Below are 6,000 nucleotides of genomic sequence, written 5' to 3'. Positions count from 1 at the left end.
CCCTTTAATTTCCCTTGCCTATGTGATGTTCATCTCCCTACTAATACTGCCCCATACTTTGTTATCCCCAAATCCAGGTATCCCCTATGCCCTGAGAATCCGAAGAGGAGAGCTACGTCCAGTGCTCTTTTTCTAGAAAAAGAGGTGCCGGAACTCAACCTGAACGCCTCCCTTGTTCTCTTAGAATGGCAATGTCGCCCACATGAGAGGTGCCAGAACCTAGTTCCAGTGAATTCCAGCTGAAAAAAAAGCCCTGGCTATGTCACTTGCACAGGGAACCTCCAGATTTAGGGAGGAGAAAGTGTGAGGCAGAATTAGTTGGGAGGAGAATCTCACATGGGTGAGGGGCAATGAAAGGAAGCACAAGGGGTTCACAATCCACATGAAGCCAGGTATGGCTGGGCCCTCAGAGTGGTCCATTATGCACTCCTAAGCACAATGGCAAAAGGGACATGGGTTTGCCTAACATGGACATATCCAAGGACATTCCCAGGCCAACTACCTGATATTCTGATGGGTGGAGATACCAGAGGCTGAACCCAAGACCTTCTGCATGCAAGAATGGGTTCTGCCGTTTCTGCCTTCCCCTGGGGAATGAGGGGTGGGGCCTGGGAGATTCTGACAGGGGAGGGAAGCAGTGTGGCGTAGTGGTTAGTGTTGGACTAGGGCGTGGGAGACCAGGGGTCAAATCTCTACTTGGCCACAAAGTTCACTGGGTGACCTTGGTCCCAGCCTAGCCTAGCCTACCTTCCAGGGTTGTTGGGAGGATAAAATGGGTGAAGTGGTTCACACCTGTACACTGCTTTGAGCTCCTTGGAGGGATGGTGGGAAACAGGTGTAACAAAAACAACCACCACCTGTTCGTTTGCCTTTTAACAGCAGCTTGATATGCAGGAATCAGCAGGTGAAGTTCTTCACGGCATGGAGGTGGACAGTATCACTGACCACTGGCTGCCTATCTCATCTGTTATTAAATCAGGGATGGAAAACTTCAGGACCAGGAGTAGGATACAGCCGCCAAGGCCTCTGTATCTAGCTTGCAGGACTCTCCCCAGACCACACCCTCTTCTCCAGCCACACCCCTTTCCAAAGGCCACACCCCTCACTATCCATGCATCTCACTCTTTGAAAGTTTTGGCCTGGCTGGAATGTGTCCTTGAACTCTGCAACTGCTTATTGCTTGCCTGGGTGGAGGCTAAAAAGGTATCTGCAAGCAAGTGTTAGACACAACCCTACTGTACAAAGGTAAAACTAACATTCCTTGTTCCAAACACTTTGAGATTTTTGACTCTGCCCACAGCTTGTGGGAATGTTCAGGGTGGCAGGAGAGGATATATTGTTTATTAATATCATTCCTAATTAGCGCTAGCAAGTTTCTTTACTTAGCAGAGTTTACATTCCCCCTTTTACAAGCACAACAGATAGCTGGTTGCAGGCTCGTGTGAGCCTCTCACCATCTCAGATTGAATTGTACATTCCTGGTAAGTTCCCTTGAATCCCTCTTAAAATAATAAAGATGCTACAATCTTATTCAATGTCAATAAAAAGAACGTTTACTCACAATCAGGCAGAGCACAGTGTGATCCCTCAAGGCAGGCTTTAGGCTTAAAGTTACAAATATGTACATGTGGAGCTACCCCATATGGGGGAATAATCCCAGTGACTGCAAGCTCACACAGTTTAGGTCACACCCACCTTCTATCACATGCAAAAGGAAGGATGCTCCAGCCAGGAGGAACAAGGAAGTTTCGACTGGCTGGACCAAACATTCCCTCGCATGTCTTCTCTAGGAATGTTGTACTTAACTGCTCCCAGTGGATTACATCCCACACAGTTGGCATTTGGCCCTTGGAAAGTTCCATAGAGGGTAATGTGACCCACAAGCTGAAGAAAAGGATCCTCACCACTGTGTCAAATGCTACATCTACAGAGGCCGGTTGAAAAGTCAGCAACCTTAAGCCCGGTAGGAGAGAAGCCTGGGAGAATTTGCAGTTTCCTGGGCTCTCAGACCCAAATATGACAGTTTTTTTGTTCAGACCAGTAAAGGACTGGCTGGCTGGCAGCCTATGCTGGGGAGTGGGCACTCAAGCACAAGGACCTAAGAAGAGCCTGCTGGATCGGGCCCATCTAGTCCAGCACCCTGATCTCATAGGTGCAAGGAGTCAAGCGTAAAGGCGCTTTCGCCTCCTGTAGTTTCCAGCAACAGGTATTCAGAAGCATTGCTGACTCCAGCTGTGGAGGCAGAACATAGCTATTGATAACCCTCTCCATCTGCCAGAAGCTTGGCTCTGCCCTCACCGGTCCTGGAAGGGTCCTTTTAAAAAGTCCCATATGCTCAGAGACTTCACACCTGTTCATTGGGGGGGATAGGAAGCCCAGAGCACTTGTTCTTTAGATGTCCCTTTTATGAAGAGGCACGTAGTGAGACCATTAATCCCCTGCTGGTGAGGCTTGCTGACCTCCGGAAAAGCAAAAAATTTACTTCTTCCTGTTAGGCAAAGATCATAAGATGACCGGGGTGGTTGCCAGATTCTGTGTACAGATCTGTAGGTGTAGACCATCCCCTGACCCAAACTAGTTCGTTAAGAAAATCCCAAAACCCTGTTCCATGGGTGACTCTGGCTCATCTCTCTGCGGCAGCTCATCTTAAAGTTTTAAGTGTCTATACGCTTATCAAATTTATAAATTTTAAATTTATTGTTGTACATTGTTTTAAATGTTTGTTTTCTTTCTGGGATTGTACCCCGAAGTGTGTTTTATAAGCTGGTCTCCGACCGTAATAATTTATCTATCTAACCCTCTCCTCCACGAATTTAGCCTAATCCTCTTTTAAAGCTGTCGAGGCAAGGAGGCACCTTGGGTCTTGCACGCTGAAAATTGGCTCCTTTGCTCCTCCTTGAGCTTTCAGTCTCTTATACTGGGTGCAAATCGGCAGAAGAATCAGTGGCTATGCATGCACAAGAGTGATCACCAGAGGCGATCGCTGCCCGCCCCTCTCTCACGTATGCACGGAGCCGACTCACTTTTTCACACATCAGACATTCTCCGCCTGTTCCTGACAATCAAGCGCTGCCTCCCGCATCTGGTGTTTGTTTCATTCCTGAAATATCTCGCGCTGGAATGTTAAAAAGTCTTAAGTGCTAAGGGAAGCGGGAGGGAGGGAGGGAATGTGTCTCCTTCCTCTGCACACCACCCTCTATCCCAGAAATCCTGCTGAACAACCCTCTATTCTGGCTGGACTTGTTTCCGTTTCAGGTCTGGCAGAGGGCTAAAGGGATATCAGAAGGGCAGAACAATTCAAAAAGGGCTGGGGATTTGGTTGCATGACAAATAGGACTCCAGCTGATTTGAAAACAACACTTCTTTTTTGACACGTTAAGAACACTTTCTTTTCTTGCAGCTGATGATTTGATTGGCACTTTTTTCTAATGGATACTTTTAACAAGGGATGGAAGAAAACCCCAAAATTAAATGGTAGGCAAGCAGTGTCTTTTAGGCATCCTTAGTCCTGACTCAAAGTCAGGCAAACGCAGACCACTGAATACATAACAATGATTATATCCTCTCTCTCTCTCTCTTTTAAAAGAAGAGTAAAGGGATTTGTACATTGTGGCCAGACAGACTTAATGCACGTGACAGCCCAATCCTTTGTATGTTTACTCAGGAGTAAGACAACTGTATTACATGGTGCTTATTCTCAGGTGTAGATTATTTCACTGTTATACACTCTTCCTCCCAAGGCTGGCATACATGACTCCACCCCCCACCCCAAACCTGTGAGGAAAACTAGGGTGAGAAAGTGTGACTAGCCCAAGGTCGTTTTGAGTCTCCAAACCAAGACGGGGACCCTGTGACACCCCAAATGTTTCAGGATTACAGCACTCATCATCCCTGACCACTGGCCATGCTGCCAGGGGCTGACGGGAGTTAGAAGTCCAAAAAGATGTAGGGCCTCAGGTTAGGAAGCTGAGTTACACACTTGGTGGATCAGAGGAATGCCGTGGACTTAGTGTATCTTGACTTCAGTAGAGCTTTTGACAAAGTCCCCCACGATATTTTTGAAGAGAAGCTGGTAAAGAGTGGGTTGAAAGGGCTTACTGTTAGGTGGATTCGTAGCTGGTTGACTGACCAAACCCAAAGAGTGCTCATTAATGGTTCCTCATCATCCTGGGAAAAAGTGCCAAGTGGGGTGCCATCTGTCATGGATGCTCTAGCTGAGATTCCTGCATTGCAGGGGGTTGGACTAGATGATCCTCAGGACCCCTTACAGCTCTAAGATTCTATGGCTCTTTGATTCAGAACAATGTTCCACCTACCTCTGTTCTTGCTTGTCCTCTCTCTGTATCAGCTGCATGGCAGGAACATCTCAGAGACTCCTCTCTCCGAGGAGGTTAAGGGGGGTCTCTGAGAAGGCATGTTGGGTCACCCTGATGCTTTTGTGTCCTCTCCCACTTCCCTAACCCACCCACCATCCTCCTCCCTCTCCAGGTCTTCCCACGAGCATCCCCACCACAGAAACCAAAACAAAACAAGGTACGAGGGCTTTGGAAACACAGAACACCCAGGGATGGGTTGCCTGGGCAACGGAGGTGCCAAAGCGCTTCAATCAAGCGGCAGAGCGCTGGAGATGATGAGGAGTGTGGCGTTGCCTTGGAAACCAGGAGAAGGAGCATGGCGCTTGCCCACATTGTTGCTCCAGAGGCAGATCCCTTTAACTCTTTGGCAGCTGGGAGGGGGGAGCACATGGACTCCTGCAGGCAAGACGAAAGAAAGAAAGAGAAGTAGCAGCAGCGCTGTTTAATGCAGGAGGTTTTGCTTTGTCTCTGCAAACTAACCTCTCTGGTTTCTTGGGTAAGGAAGCAGAAGAGGAGTCACGGGAGCATCAAGAGATGCCAACCTCCTTCCCCAATTTGTGAATAAGGAGTTTTGGGGTCTTCCCACCAGCTGTGTACAAGTATAGTGCCTGACACTGGAATCAGCGACTGTGCGAAGCAGGGGTAGTGAACCTGTGGCTCCCAAGATGTCCTTGGACTCCATGTCCCAGCATTCTTGACCATCGGCCATGATGGGCTTTGTAGTCCAACAACATGTCCCCCGTCCCTGGTGAAAACAGTTCCCAGACCAAATTTCCGAAGAACCCAAGAGGTTCACCTCAAGACCCACTGCAATGTTGCAGAGGATGCCAAAGTGAAATCCTTGGCTTGTGTGCGGCCTGTTTCTTCATTGGCACCACCACCTCATATTGGAGTCCTCAAGCAAAGGAATGGGGAACCTGTGGACCTCCAGGTGCTGATGGACTCCAACTCCCATCAGCCTCAGCCAGCATAGCCAAAGGCCTGGGATGATGGGAGCTGTAGTCCAGCAACATCTGGAGGGCCCTCATCTGAGCCTTCTTCCCTTGGTAGTTCCCCAGCTGGTTCCTCCCACCATTCCTCTGCGTCCAACCAGTCCATGACACCCGACAGGGAGGAGGAAGATGGGGACAAAAATATAACTATTGGGTTCTGCCTGTTATTGGTGCCAGCTCCACCTACTGTTGGAGTCTCTGCCCTCTGTCCCACCACTGCCAACCTGGTGCCCCCACTCCAGTCTGTACACAAAAGTAGTGTGTGCATCCGTAGGGCTCGAGTTGCTTGCAAAATCAGGCCGGTACCAAGTACAGCACGAACTTCCATGGACTGCTGCCGTCAGATGTGGGGTTTAGATTTGGAACAGGATAATGCGCCTAGACACAGGTCAATCTGCCTGCCTGCCTACATGCATATGAAGCTTGGATTCTGCAGACCTAGGAATGCATTCACAGCGGCTGCTAAAACTCCTTTCCTCTCCATCCTCACCTCGAACCCATGCCTGATTCAAGAGTGCGAAGTTGCCCTAAACTTCAGAAACCTGTCTGTCACAGCACCCCAGGCGTGACTTTGCCTTTCGTACGGCCATTTTCAGTTTTGGATGGCTTTGTGACTCAGATTCTTAGTACAGTGGTACTTCAGGTTAAGAACT

The sequence above is a fragment of the Podarcis raffonei genome, chromosome 5 (genome assembly GCF_027172205.1).
Source record: "Podarcis raffonei isolate rPodRaf1 chromosome 5, rPodRaf1.pri, whole genome shotgun sequence".
NCBI classification, from domain to species: Eukaryota; Metazoa; Chordata; class Lepidosauria; order Squamata; family Lacertidae; genus Podarcis; species Podarcis raffonei.
Note: the sequence above shows the minus strand (reverse complement) of the source record.